Raw genomic sequence first — 16,395 nt, 5'->3', positions numbered from 1 at the left:
AATTGAAATCTGACCAAGTAAAAGATTATTTGGAGATTATAAGGATTATGCTATTGCACAAGTGATGTGTAAATTCGTGAAGGTGAAAGGGGAAGCAAGTCAAAGAAAATGAATTTTCGTCAAAGTTGGGCATTTTGGGGCAAAATACGGCCCGAGCTAAAAATACACGGTATTTATGGACTAGTACCATATAAGGTACCACATGGCCATGATAGTAAGGTATGTAAAAAGTGATTAACATTTTAAGTAAGTGAAAATAATTTTTAATTATACGGGTAATTGGTTAATTACCGGGTAATAGGGACATTACCCAATTAACTAATAAGTAAATGAACATTTATAAATTATCCCCCAACACGTGGCAAGAAGCCACAAATCAAGAAGTGACTAAGTAGTCACTTATGCCTAGGTGGCAACCTAGGCTTAAGAGGGAATGGATGATTATCCAAAACAAGACAAGTCTTGTTACAATTCAATATGGAACAAAAATGAGAACAAATAACGTTAGTCATTCCAAAAAAGAAAGAAGGCTTCCTTTCTTGGTTTGAAAGGTTGGAGAACATAAGCTTAACCAAAAAGATCGCCCCTCACTTCAACAAGCAAGAAGCTTGAAATTTTCGTTCAAATTGTTCAAAGAAGCAGAAGTTAAATCGTTCAACAATTTCAAAAAGCAGAAGCTTAATCCAATTTTTGGGGTTCTAAGTTCAATCCACAAAGGGTTCCAACGGAATATTATACGAAGTTTTCCCTACTCTAGGTATTTAAGGCCATCACCTCTTTTTTTTGGCACGGTCAAAATTATACCAAAGAAACGAGCAAACGCACAGTTTCCATAAATTACTCTATTCATAGAAATATTAGGGGTGTCTATATTCTTGATTCCCCATGTGAATTATTATTATCTTCTGTTCATGGGTCTCAGAATAATACGCAGTTGAAAAAGTTTATCCGAAAGGAATATTGAGACTATTATGTGTTTTTCATGCATTTCACCCATTTATACATGTGCATTGACCCATGATTAGATGGCGTTATATACGCGTATATATGTAAATATATGTATATGGGATATGGAAAAAGGTTACGGCATTATATACACACCACCACCTGATCAGCTGGTATACGTTTATGATTTTTCCCACAGTGGCCAAGATGATATGATGGGATTCCCTCAGAGGCTGATGATGTTATGAAACATGTACCTATGCACGACATGACATTCATACGCATATGCATGATACTATAATTATTTCTTGATTTACAAAGTTATTCAGACCTACAGGTTGAGTCATGTACTCTATATTTCTTCCATGTCTCTTATGTACTTATTTATGTGCCTTACATACTCGGTACATTATTCGTACTGACGTCCCTTTTGCCCGGGAACGGTGCATTTCATGCCCGCAGGTCCCGATAGACAGGTTGAGAGCCCTCCAAGTAGGCTATCAGCTCAGCGGAAGATGTTGGTGCGCTCCATTTGCTTCGGTGTTGCTTGTTTGGTTGTTATGAGTTAGATATGTATTGTTTGGTATGGCGGGACTCTGTCTCGACCTTTATGAAAATTATGTATTCTTAGAGGCTTGTAGACATATGTCATGTACGCGAAAGATTAAATGGCCTTGTCGGCCTATGTTTAGTATACGAGTTGATCATTTTGGTCTTATAGGCCCGTACTGCATATGTATAAGTTTGTATTCCCTCATGCTTTACTCCGATTTATTTACCTATGGTAGAATGATATGAAAGATACGTTATGTTGGTACTCGATTGAGTAAGGTACCGGGTGCCCGTCGCGGCCCATCGGTTTGGGTCGTGACATGACCCGAACTGCAAGGATCTATACACCCGAATATTTGGGATGATCAAGCAATGAGACTGCTACTAAGCATCCTATTATTGAAACTGGGCTAGACGATCTTTGGAGGAAAGTACATGCGAGAGAATACTCGGTCGTCGATCATCTAAACAAGACTCCCGCCCAGATATCCATCCTGTCACTATTGCAAAATTCTGAAGCACATAGGAGTGCTCTGATGAAGGTGTTGAATGAAGCTTATGTGCCCAAAAATATCACCAGTGGAGAGATGGCCAACATGGTAGGGCAAGTGCTGGAGAGTCACAAAACCACCTTCCACGAGGATGAACTACCGCCTGAAAGTTTGAGTCACAACAGGGCACTGCATATTACGGTACAGTTTGAAGACAAATTCATTTCCAAGGTCCTAATAGATGGGGGTTCAAGCCTCAACATTTGTCCATTAACTACTCTGAAAATATTGGGCAAAGATTTCCATGAGATACGGGTAGGAAGTATGAACGTGAAAGCATTTGATGGGTCTCAAAGGGCCACGATTGGGAAGATTAACCTTTGTCTGTAGATGGGACCAACTTGGTTCGATATGGAGTTCAAAGTACTAGACATATCAGCTACATACAATCTTCTATTGGGTCGCCCTTGGATACATGCTGCTGGGGCTGTGGCTTCCACGCTGCACCAAATCGTGAAGTTCGAGTGGAACCTTCAGGAGGTAATCATTCACGGAGATGGAAGTAACCCCATTTACACCAGTCAAACTATCCCGGTCATCGAGAATAGAAGAAGGCTGGGTGGAGAAACTTATCACCACACCGAGTATGCCAACACAATTGAGAAGGACAGGTGGTGGAGTAACAAAATAGAAAGCATACTGGCATGGTTTGGGTACGAACCTGACAAAGGACTTGGAAAGGAACTCCAGGGCATTACCAAACCAATACAGTTGAAGCGTCACGGTACCACCTTTAGACTTGGGTATCAGTACACCTGGCAGGAATATGATGATTGGTCGCCTCCATGGCGCGATCCTTATTACCCTCTCGAGCAGCCGATACCACACCTAAGTCAGACTTTTCACCAGGCCGATAAAATATGGGGATATGCAGAGGAAGACGCTTCGGCTGGACTGAGAAACTTGTTCTTGGAAGACGAGGATATGGATTTCAGTGCGATAGTTGAGGAGGAGGAGGAAGAAGGACTCACCATTCGGATTTTGGAGAAGGGAGCTTTTCTTAGGAATTGGAATATCACACCATCCCGGGCCCGCCGAGTCCCTGGGCAGCTTGGCAATTAGCCTGATTTAATTTATAGCCATACTAGGCATTTAGGATACTTTCAGTAAATCTTGTTTTAAAGACGCATTTTTGTTTTGAAATAATTGCTCGAGCCATCGAGACATACTTGTTTTGGATATTTTCAAATTTAAATCAATGCATTGCTATTTAGTATTCATTATTATCTTTCACATTTTTTCTTCTACAGAGTTATTATTACTTTTCCTAATGAACTGATGACTGTGACATGTAATGAGACAACGCAATATAAGGATAATGACTCAAAAGAAGAGGATGAAATACCTGAGGAAGTTGTCAGAGAGGTTGAGAATTTTCAGAACAAACCTAAGTCCAATCTGGACGAAACCGAAGCAATCAATTTGGGAGACGCCAAAATCGTGAAGGAGACTCGCATAAGCGTTCACCTATCACCGTCAGAGAAGGAAGAGTAGATTCGTTTCTTGAAAGAATATGAGGATATCTTTGCATGGTCATATGATGACATGACCGTCTGAGCATATCCATAGTGGCTCATAAGTTTCCTACCAATCCAATGTGTCCGCCGGTGAAACAGAAACTCAGAAAGTTCAAACCAGATATGCGCCTGAAAATCAAGGAGGAAGTCACTAAGCAAATCAAAGCCAAAGTCCTCAGGGTAGTTGAGTACCCAACCTGGTTAGCCAACATTGTACCGGTTCCGAAGAAAGATGGGAAAGTCAGGGTATGTGTTGACTATCAGGATTTAAATAGAGCAAGTCTCAAGGACGATTTTCCACTACCAAATATACACATCCTTGTCGATAATTGCCGCCCAATCCTTTGTAGATTGCTTCGCGGGTTATCACCAGATCTGGATGGACGAGGAAGACGCAGAGAAAACAACTTTCAGTACACCGTGGGGAGTGTACTGCTACAAGATGATGCCATTCGGTCTAAAGAATGCTGGGGCTACTTATATGAGAGCCATGACAACCATCTTCCATGATATTATACACAAGGAAATAGAGGTGTATGTTGACGACGTCATCATCAAATCCAAGAAGGCTGCAGATCACATATCAAACTTGAGGAAGTTCTTTGACAGGCTAAGGAGGTACAATCTAAAATTGAACCCCGCAAAATGTGCATTCGGGGTTCCTGTAGGAAAGCTGTTGGGATTCATTGTCAGCCGCCGAGGAATCGAGTTCGACCCGTCCAAAGTTAAGGCTATCCAAGAGTTACCACCACCAAAGAGCAAAAAGGACGTGATGAGCTTCCTAGGACGCCTCAACTACATCAGCCGCTTCATAGCACAGTCCACGGTAATATGTGAACCCCTCTTCAAAATGTTGAGGAAAGATGCTGACACCAGTTGGACCGAGGATTGTCAGAAGGCTTTTGACAAAATCAAGGAATACCTATCTACACCGCCAGTCCTAGTCCCGCCAGAACCTGGGAGACCTTTGCTACTCTATCTATCCGTATTAGATGGAGCTCTCGGATGTGTTTTGGGACAACATGATGAGACAGGAAGAAAGGAGCAGGCCATATACTACTTGAGTAAGAAGTTCACACCTTATGAAGCACGATACTCTCTGCTGGAACGGACTTGCTGTGCTTTGACCTGGACAGCTCAGAAATTGAGGCATTAGTTCTGTGCCTATATGGACCCTATGAAGTATATCTTTCAGAAGCCCATGCAAACCGGGAAGTTAGCCAAGTGGCAGATATTGTTAAGTGAGTTCGATATTGTCTACGTAACTCAAAAGGCGGTCAAAGGACAAGCATTGGCAGACCATCTTGCTGAAAATCTTGTGGGAGGAGACTATGAACCCTTGAAAACGTATGTTCCTGATGAAGAAGTATCGTTCGTAGGAGAGGACATTGCTGAAGCCTACGACGGTTGGAGAATGTTCTTTGATGGGGCTGCAAACTTCAAAGGAGTGGGCATTGGAGCAGTTTTGGTATCAGAAACAAGCCAACATTACCCGGTATCCGCAAAGCTTAGGTTCCAATGCACCAACAATATGGCAGAATATGAGGCTTGCATCATGGGGCTCAATTTGTCCATTGATATTAACATACAAGAGTTGCTGGTAATTGGCGATTCGGATCTTCTGGTACATCAGGTTCAAGGAGAATGGGATTCGAAGAACACCAAGATACTACCATACTTGTATAATGTGCAGGAATTGATGAAACGATTCACAAAGATAGAATTCAAACGTGTGCCCACAATTCAAAATGAGTTCGCAGACGCATTGGCCACTTTGTCATCAATGATACAACATCCAGATAAGAATTTCATCGATCCCATCCCGGTGAGAATCCATAATCAACCGGCTTACTGCGCTCATGTTGAGGAAGAAACAGAAGGAAAACCTTGGTTCCACGACATCAAAGAATATTTGGCGAGAGGAGAATATCCGGAGCCGGCAAACCATACTCAGAAACGCACTCTGCGGAGGCTGTCCATTACTTCTTCCAAAGCGGAGGGACCCTGTATAGAAGAACTCCCGATCTTGGGTTGTTAAGGTGTGTTGACACAATGAGGCTTCCAAATTGCTCGAGGAGATACATGCGGAACTTGTGGGCCACATATGAATGGTTTTGTTCTAGCCAAGAAGATACTCAGAGATGGATATTTTTGGATGATCATGGAAACGGACTGCATCCGGTACGTCCAGAGATGCCACCAATGCCAGGTACATGCAGACATGATAAAGGTACTACCGAATGAGCTCAATGCGACAAGTACACCTTGGCCTTTTGCTGCTTGGAGGATGGATTTCATCGGTCCAATCGAGCCCACTGCTTCTAACGGGCACCGGTTCATTTTAGTGGCTATCGACTATTTCACAAAATGGGTAGAGGCTGCATCTTACAAAGCTGTAACCAAGAAAGTCGTCGCAGACTTTGTCAAGTATTGTATTGTTTGCCGATTCGGGGTTCCCGAGTTCATTATCACTGATAATGCCGCCAATCTCAATAGTGACCTGATGAAAGCCATGTGTGAAACCTTCAAAATCAAGCACAAAAACTCTACAGCATACATGCCTCAAATGAATGGAGCTGTGGAAGCTACCAACAAAAACATCTAGAAAATACTAAGGAAGATGGTAGAAAATCACAAACAATGGCACGAGAAGTTACCCTTTACCCTATTGGGGTACCACACTATGGTCCGCACATCAACTAGGGCAACTCCCTATTTACTGGTTTATGGTACCGAAGCTGTCATTCCAGCCGAGGTAGAAATTCCTTCTTTAAGGATCATACAGGAAGCCGAACTCAGTGATGCAGTATGGATAAGGAGTCGCTATGAGCAACTGGCCCTAATAGACGGAAAAAGAATGAACGCAGTATGTCATGGTTAGCTTTATCAGAACAGAATGTCCAGAGCTTTCAACAAAAGGGTCAAGACAAGATAATTTCCACCGGGACAGTTGGTGTTGAAGAAGATCTTCCCACATCAAGATGATGCCAAAGGGAAATTCTCTCCCAACTAGCAAGGTCCTTACATGGTTCACCGGGTGCTAATAGGAGTAGCACTCATACTTGCAGAAATGGACGGAGAAGTTTGGCCAAAACCTATCTATTCAGATGCAGTCAAGAGATACTATGCTTAGATTGTTCGCTTTCATATGTTATAACTGAACTACGCTTGACCTGATTCGCGTATAAGAGGGGATACGTAGGCATCCCTTGGGTTTGGTCATATCTTAATAAAATTTTCATTTCCCCCAAAACTAGAAACTGGGGCAGAATTTTGAGGAGGACCCTCAAAATTCAGAACCAAGTCCAGCCAACGCCATCATATGCCAGACAGTCAGAAATCGGTTAAGTAACTGTGGCAGAATTTTGAGAAGGATTCTTAAAATTTCGGAGCAGATCCGACAGATTTTGTCGCACGCAAAAAGGCCGAAGGATCATTTACCAAACTTGGGTAGAATTTTGAAGAGGACCCTCAAAATTCTAGTGCAAGGAAGCCGCAATGCCACTAAAGTGTTATAGTCATTAGTTCATCTAATTACTTGATATTATATATCATTATGTTTTCGAAAATAACTCTATTTCGTCAATAAGTACGTATTTTCGAAAACTTCATTTCTATGGCAGCTAGGTGTTACTCAGGGTAACTCGAACATGGTTCCTAAAGCAGAACAAAGCAGAGCAAGAAGACAGGAGCACGAACCAACCTCCCCTTACAAAACTCACGACTTTTCTTTGGATGCAAGCATGGTGAACATAACAGGAGTATTCGCAAATATACGCATATCAAAATCACTATAAATCAGGCCACCAGACGCAAATATATCTCCAGCTAAGAAATATTCTACTCCTATTTGCTACTTGTTCACTGCATAAGGCTAAGCATTGCCTTCTCTTTGCATGAGACTAAGCCTTGTCTCAAATCTTGCATGAGGTTAAGCCCTGCCTCCACATTTCCATAAGGCTAAGCATTGCCTTCTCTTTGCATGAGACTAAGCCTTGTCTCAAATCTTACATGAGGCTAAGCCCTGCCTCCCTATTTGCATAAGGCTAAGCACTGCCTTCTCTTTGTATGAGACTAAGCCTTGTCTCAAACCTTGCATGAGGCTATGCCCTGCCTCCCTATTTGCATAGGGCTAAGCACCGCCTTCTCTTTGCATGAGACTAAGCCTTGTCTCAAACCTTGCACGAGGCTAAACTCTGCCTCCCTATTTGCATAAGGCTAAGCACTGCCTTCTCGTGAGATTAAGCTTGGTCACCCTCCGCATAATTGTTGCTCTATTCTAGACTTTACATTATCTTCTTTCCTCGGGGCTAAGCTCTGCCCCAAAACTCTGCACAAGACTAAGCTCTGTCTTGTTGTCACCTCTGGTATCATGTCTCCGCATTTCATGGCAGATGTATAGCCAATTTTTCCAAAGGTGTCATAGTCCGAAGGCATCATCCTTGTAGCTTGAAGACACCATGTCATGGCTTGAGGATCCCTCAATATTGCGCATCATAATTCAAAGGCGTCATGGTTCAGAGGCACCATTCTCATGGCCCGAGAACACCATTTCATGGCCTGTGAATCTCCTATCTCATGATTCATGGCCCCGGACATCATGGTATAAGGACGTCATCTTCACTGTCCAAAGACAATCTTTCATTGTCCAAAGGGAACTTGCATCATGTTTAAATTCTCGCAATACTCTATATACTCACATGCATTGTGTTTTAAGTTTTGCAGGTAATTCAGGAAGTAACCGTCCTTCAAACAGGAGCCACCTTCGCTCCGTTTTCCACTCATACCCTTCCGGTTTTCATTTGTGCCTTATCATTATTTCAAACGTAATCGACTCCCATCAATTACTCGCCTTTACCCCATGATCGTTCAGATATCTGCCCTATGATACATCCATCACACTTCAGGCTCATATTCATGACTTAGCATAAAACCCATCTGATACTATCCTCCCCGAGAAGGGAACCTTTCTGAAACATGCTACCATTCCTATAATAATCCCATTGGCTTCGTTCACCGTTGGGTCCAGAACTACACATGGCCTGATTCCTGTAAAACCAGGGATATGTAGGCAACTCAAAGACCGGGGTTCGGCCTACATTTTTCAAAACACCCATTCGGTCAAAATCGGTCGTCATTTCTTTACCGAAAACTCTTTCATCCTTCCTGGGTAAAGAGGCGCAGCTGTTGATACCCAATTTTTCCCTCATATATTTTAGAATGCATATATACTTTCAAAATAGTGCATGAGCATCAACCAGTATTTTTTCATAATTTTCCTGTAATTTTAAAAGGATTTTAATTAATTTATTCTAGCATTTTAGTATATAAATAATTACTAATTGCATTACAACGATTTTATGATAATTTTATTTGGTTAATTTTATCATTTATATTTATACTGAGCTTTGGTTATTTCACAAATAGCCATATGCACATGTTAGGGTTATAATTGCAATAACTTTGTAATAATAGCCCTAGTGTGCATAATTACCTTATTTCACAAAAAAAATAACCTTTTATATTTTTATAATGCTAAAAAATTATTTTAAATCATCTTCATGCATAAAAATCATTATTACCATTTAATTAGCTATTTTTATAAATTATTTTATAATAATTTGGGTATTTAACAAATAGCCCCTTTAATTATGTTTATATTCAGACCCCCAGCCCAATTAAAATTAAAACCCCAGCCCAATTCATCTACCCTAGCTCACTTAAATCTAACACAAATCATAGCCCAATTTCCTATCTAACCCGCCCCAGCCCGGAACCGATCTTGGCCGTAGATCATAAAGATCAACGGTCCAAAACGCTCTTTCCTTTTTTAATTAACCTAACACCCCAAAACCCTACTCATTTCTCTAACCCCGCCGCCCCCAAATCCTCTCTTCCTCTCTTCTCTTTGAGACACTCTCAAACACTAGGGCGCCGTCACTCCAAAATTTTCCCAAACCCCTTCGATTCCTGACTAGATATGGGGTCATCTGGTGATTTACGGCCTTATCTGGCCTCATACCTCTACTGGTCGTTCGATTTTTCTATTATCTGAAGGAATCTCGAGGAGACTCAACCCAGAGTCGACCTAGACTCTTTGTTTTTTTATGAACCTTCCTTGTTGTATGTAGTAAAATCGGAGTGTCCAATTTTCTATCGTTGCGACGACTCATAAGCACATTTCACAGGTTTGAGATTATGGTCGAGGTTCACCCTCGAGGGCTATCGACGCTCGACCTCGGGGCAGTACAGACCAACGGTTGTGATGAAAAAGCGGGGAGTTCCCAAGGCATATAACTAGAGTTGACAAAGTCTGGTGGGCTAAGTTCAGACCTGAATCATAGCGTCAGCTAGCTATCCCATCTCCATATCTTTGTAATAAAGTATTTGTACTATGTTGGAGTTTCCCCTCATATATAAAAGGGAATCCTTGCCATTTTGTAAGGGCGGATGCTCAATACTAAATACGCAAGAACATTCTCTCTGCTCTCTAGCATATTCTCTAGATTTCACTATTTTATTTATTGCTTATATTCATTGTGTTCTATTTATTGTTCTTCATTTATTGCTTATCATTGAGCATAAAGTTCCATCACCATAGCTCTTAGAACTGTTATCCCCCTCTCGACTGCCCCGAATCGATCATCCAGCTCGACCCCAGTCCTCACAATCGACGGCTCGAGATCCCCGATCTCAACAGTTTGGTTCGACTATCATAGCGTTTCTAAGCTATAATCTTGATTTATAACCTTTTACTTAGCATCCATCGCGTAACAACTAGCATAAAAATAGATCACGTATTTTTAGAACCTCATAATCAAATTTAATTATTATTACCATTTTCACGGTAAACAGTTTGGCGCCCATCGTGGGGCTAAAAATAATAGTCTTGCTGGTTTTACTACATAACGCAAGTTATCTTTCACGCTTTTTCTTGTGCAAAATCTTCGATTTCAGGTCGAAATGTCTAACTCAGTAAATGGAGGTGAAAACAACAATCTTGAGGACCACAACGAGAATGGTGTGAATGTTCCAGGTGTTGGTGTACCACCACGAAACCATGGGGACGCGCCAGAACCAATTCCCGTGGACGCGGTCTCGCGCGAGGCCCAACACGTTGATATAAGCTCCCACACCAATAGGAGCGTATATCAAGTAGAACAACAAGAAGTCCAAAAAACCCCGACTAGGGAAGAACGGGAGGTTAGCCTTCACGTTATTTTTGAAATGTTGCAGGCACAACAGCTGGCGATTGCCCAACTGCAAATTCACCAGATAACTCCTAGCACGGTAGCACCGAGAACAGCTTCCCCAGCCGAGCAAGTACCGAAAAGATCAAGCGACAACGGATCGGCAACCGACCCCGTCATCGTAAAGATGCTCGAGGATCTCATCAAGAGGATCGATTCGGGCGAGAAAAAGATAGAAGCCAACGATAAGAAGGTAGAGACCTACAACTCTAGGGTCGACCAAATCCTGGGCGCACTCTAGTGATTCTCGAAGGCCTTAGGTTTCAAAAGCATGCGTTGCACTCTTTTCTTTCGATCCGGGTTTTTATCCCAAGAAGGGTTTTACCGGCAAGGTTTTTAACGAGGCAACACCCATATGCTACCTAAGGAAGACTCAACAAGTATTCAACGCTTCTTTTGCAGTCGACCTCGAATACTGGGGGGCATCCCCCTCGGAAGGCCACCTACTCAGAAAAGCCAAGATAAGCCAAATAGGGTCTCGATAGGAAAATGATGTACCGGGCCAAACGGTCAAATGAACCGTGCCCGTATAGAATCACTGAGCCCCTGACAGCGAAGCTATGTATGCTTATACCAAGTAATCAAGGAACACTTCCCAAGAGCATTTTTTGTTTCAAAGAAGCTCGGTATTTTTATAAAAAACAACTCCTCTGCCAAAAACGCCCGAACACTCGGGGACTGGCGTCAACGATCCAAAACCTGAATGACCTCCGGGTCGGAGCTCCAAACACATAAGCCCTCAATGAGGCAACATCAAAGTCACAAAATGGCTCCAAAGCCGAAAGCACCCCGAACACTCGGGGACTGGCGTCAAAATCTCAAAGATCGCACGGCCTCTGGGTCGGAAACTCCGGAACTGTAAGCCCTCAATGAGGCAATATCAAGTTCACAAGTAATGGCTCCCGAGCCAAGGAACCCTTGATAACTCGGGGACTATCGCCAATCGCCACTTACCAAAACCCCGAGGCCATAAGACCCCAAGCGGGCAGCCTCGGTCTCGTAAGACCTACATAAGGCAATGACAACACCTGTAAGACCTCAAGCAAGGCATGAACCACACTTGTACCAAGTGACAATATCTATAAGACCTCGAGCAAGGCATGAACCATACTTGTACCAAGTATCCAAAACTGTAAGACCTCAAAGACATGTAAAACTTGTAAGACCTTACTAAAGGCATAAACCCGATCTCAAAGTTGAGGCTATATCGAACTTGTAAGACCCCCAAAAGGCATACCCTCGATATAGACGCCGAAACTACTTCACTCGGGATTAAAAATGGCTCCTGCCAAACACAAATGACTACGGTCACAAGGCTGTACCAGCCAAACTAACACGACTAGGGGACGCCCGATCGTCGCTACAAAATCACAGGCCTTCAATTACTTCGAATCAACTTCGAAAAGAACCGGTTAAACAGGCTACCCTTGACATAGGCAAAATAGCTTCGACCATGTCAGCTCCAAATCACAGGCTTCGAGCTACTCAGCCACCGAGCCAAACCTCCTGAGGTGCTCGATCATCGCCACATAACGACTCATAATCGATGTTTTTATCAAACTGTCAAAGAGTCGGGCAAACACAATCTCAAAAATCCTTAACGAGGGAAAAATAAAGCCTATATAAAAGGTCGCATCGACCCAAAGCATAAGAGCCATTATCGCCAGCCCACATAAAAGGTCGCATCGACCCAAAGCGTAAGAGCCATTGTCCCCAGCCCACATAAAAGGTCGCATCGACCCAAACCGTAAGAGCCATTGTCGCCAGCACGCATAAAAGGTTGTACCGAACCAATGCGTAAGAGCCTAAGGGCCAGCATAAAATTCAAAAACTTGAGGGTCAAATGAGCTCGAATCGATACCCGACTCGGAGACTGAACCCAAAACAGTTGACCAAACATGCCTAAGAGGAAAAGCGTAAGAGCTCGAACGCTGGCTTATACTAAAAGGTCGCATCGGCCAAGCACGTAAGAGCCTACGGGCCAGCCTAATGAGCCTCAGGGCCATACTATGAATCTAAGGATTCCTTCTAACTCAAAGACCAGTTCATCTGGCTATATTCAAGGCAAAAAGAAACGTAGAAGAAATAAAACCGCAAGGTTTCCTTTTATACACATACGCAAAAAAAACACAAGCTCCATTTATAAACATACTTTGAAAGTACTATATACAGAATCAAAAAGTGAAATCGACGTCCCCCTTAGGGACTGTGGCCCTCGGCCTCATCTTCGCTATCCTCGACATCGGACAGAAGTAACCGAGCACCGCATTCGTCCGCCCTCGCCCGCTTCACCCCTTCCGAGAGGTCAAAACCCCTAGCACGAATCTCCTCGAGGGTTTTCCTTTGAGACGTACACCGAGCATATTCCTTGCTCTTGTTCTCGTGGTCAAGAGTACTTCTCAGCTCAGCTTGGGTATCGACAGCGTCCTTCAAATAGACCGCCACCTTCTGGTCAGCCTTTGTTCGGCTCATTACGGCTTCAGCCCGGGCATCCACAACCTCGGACTTTACCTTCAAAAGCTCAGACTCGAGCTTCATAATCATATCTGTTGGAACCGAGCTATTATCACGAGCTAAGCAAAGTTGAACCTCAAAAAGGAGGCTTTAGCTAGAGCACCCTTCCCCGCTGAAGCTTGAACCTCCGCCTGAGCCTTTAACTCATCATACTCGCGCTTGGCTCGGCCAGCTTCGTTCCAAAGGCGCTCCAGGTCCTCCGTCTTTTTCTACAACTGAAATAAATGAAACGTTAGACTCAGGAGCTAGAAAAAGGAACACACACTCACACGGAACAAAAACTACCTGCTCTTTCAGGTAGCTCTCATAATTCAAGCTCCAACTCGCCTCATACTGTAAGCGTACCAACTCGACTTCCCTTTCGTCGCAAATGAGCCTAAGGGATTTCTCTCCATCCAGAGCTTTCCGCATCCTGGCCTCATGACAAAGCAACTCGGACTTAAGCTTGTCAAAGGCCTGCAAAAGAAAACCCAATAAGGAAGGGAAGGCGTGAAACTCGAAAGGCCTGTGACAAAACTCACCGCAGAGTGAAGCCACTGGGCTTCCTCCAAGGTCGAGCGCGCATCTACTAGTCTAGCTCCCTCAGCTCCGAAAGAATCGACCCCGGTCGGGGCACGGTCGCTCGGTGCATACGATCCCGGGTCTCGAGTATCCCTCGAAGAACCTTCGATGGAAAAAGAAGACGACAGCGGAAGAGAAACTGCCTTTCCAAAACCAGAAATCACGGGTGCAACAGGCTCAGTCAATACTTCCACTCCGGGCCCCTGGTCCGGGTTCGCCTCGCTCTGAGTGCCGTCGCCCTGCAAAGGCATTTCTTGCTCATTGTTATCATTTTTTAGCATAGAAGCTGGCAATCCTTCTCCTTCTCCGAAAGGGCACGGCCTCACCATAAGAGACTCCCCGATTCCTACAATAACAAGAGTCAGTACGCAGAAAGAGAAATTGCCTTTCCAAATGAAAAGGGAGGAAACAAATCGCACAACATGTACCATGATGTTTTGCTTCCCATCTACCCCGAGACAAAGCTCGCCACTTTCGCTCATCATAAGTAGAGTTGGTTCACCAACTCCCGAGCCCAATCCGGCAGATCAGGGACCTCGCACGACATCCATGAAATTGCTGCAGAAGAGGAAAGGAAGGCGCATTCACAGAACCCACCTTCACCATAATTAAAAAACTATGGAGACAAGAGTGTACCACTTACGTGTAAAATTCCATTCCTCAAGGAATGGCATGAAATCCACGGGGATAATATCAACAGTCCGTACTCGGACGAATCGGCTCATCCACTCCCGATCTCCATCTTTTTCATCATCAACAACGGAAGGCATGGTCGACCGACATCGTAAGATTAGCAGACCTTGATGGTGAAAAGGCCGGTACATCCTGATAAGATGACTGAGCGTGAATTCGAGCCCTGCCTTCTCCGCAAAGAACCTCATCATCAACACTATCTGCCAAAATTACGGGTGAATTTGCACCAAGGTGACCTGATACTTTCGACAGAAGTCAAGCACAACCCTATCAAGGGGGCCCAGTGTAAAAGGATACGTGTACACATTCAAAAATCCCTCGACACGGTCCGTGATGCTCTCTTCCGGGGAAGGTATCCACAATACTACCTTTTCCCCCCCATCCACAGTCTTTCCTCACCAACTCAAGGTGTCCCTCTCCTATCAATGAAGTAAACTTCAAGGTATGCTCCCGTTGATCCCGAGCATCGGGATACTTTTTTGACAAGAGGTCCCCTTTTAAAGCAAAATGCCCTAAGTCAGGACCGCCTGGCATCAACGGGTAAGCCCCCGTCTGAGATCTATCTGCGACGCTTTAAGGCCATCTACACTGAGTCCAAAGAAAGCTTCCAGGTAGCCCGAGCTAGAGCGAACCCCCGCTCGGGGACTGCTCCTGAGAGCCTAACGGCTATCTTTATTCTTAGAGTTCCAAGCAAGTCCCCCCGTCGAGGCCTACCGCGGGGTCTAAAAGGCTAAGTCTCGTGCTGAAAATTCGGAGCCCCTACTCTCATTCAACTCGAAGCTAGGGATCCCGACAACCCGAGTTTATCAATCCAATCCAGACCCGATCCAAGGAATGACAAAAGTTTCTACGGGGAGCTGTGTTAATCAATCAAGAGCCAGAGAAATACTTACGCCCGGGCTCAGTATTCATACCAGTCAATAGAATCACGCATTCAGATTCTTCACAAAAGCAGATAAAGGGAAATAAAGCATAAATCAGAGACAAATTGAAGAAACATCTTTTCCATTAATAAAAAATGGTTACGAAGCCCACGAGGGGTCTTTACACATGATTACAAAGCCCACGAGGGATCCTTACACAGAAACAAAGAAGCAAAAGAAAATACATACAATGAAAACCAAGAGTCTAATCTGTTCTCAGGGGTGTATTCTCGGCGACATTATCTTCGACCGCCACCCCCTCGGGAACCACATCTCCGGAAGCCTAATCTTGCCCCCCCCCCGCCAACGACGTCTCAAAGGACGAGGAAAGAAAAGGGGATGAAGTGCCACACCAGGCCGGAGTAGAGAGGCGAGCAGCGGAGTAAAGTTCGAACGCCCTCCTGAGCAGCGGTGTAGTGTCCGAATATCTTCCTGAGTCAGAAGAAATTGGCCCCCCTATCACATCGCCTCGAGCCAACGATGACAACATTAACAACAACAACAACGATGACGACGGGTCAGCGCGATCCCGCTCGGTAAGGGAAAGCCCTGAAAAAAGGCTGTGGCCTAACTGATGAGAACGCCACCATGCAACCTTAAGGCCACAGGCCTCAAACATGGGAGATAACAATGGATGAGAATGAGGAAAAGAAAGGAGTGGAAGGATATTGGAAGGCACTTGAATGAGGAAATGGTTCCAGGAGGTTTCCATTTATAGAGGGTGGCAGTGTAACCGACGGCCCCATTAATGCCCTTGAAAGACCCATCAGCAGGCGCAATAAATGCATTTTTTTGGAACCGAATCAACGTCGATAATTATCGCTTTGGAGAACAAGAATCGACAATGTATTGAATGATACTGAGTAGATGAACGGGACGCCTCAGTTAT

Source organism: Nicotiana attenuata, chromosome 3 (assembly GCF_001879085.1).
Source record: "Nicotiana attenuata strain UT chromosome 3, NIATTr2, whole genome shotgun sequence".
NCBI lineage: Eukaryota > Viridiplantae > Streptophyta > Magnoliopsida > Solanales > Solanaceae > Nicotiana > Nicotiana attenuata.
The sequence above is the reverse complement of the archived record's forward strand: the minus strand, read 5'-3'. Positions refer to the sequence as shown.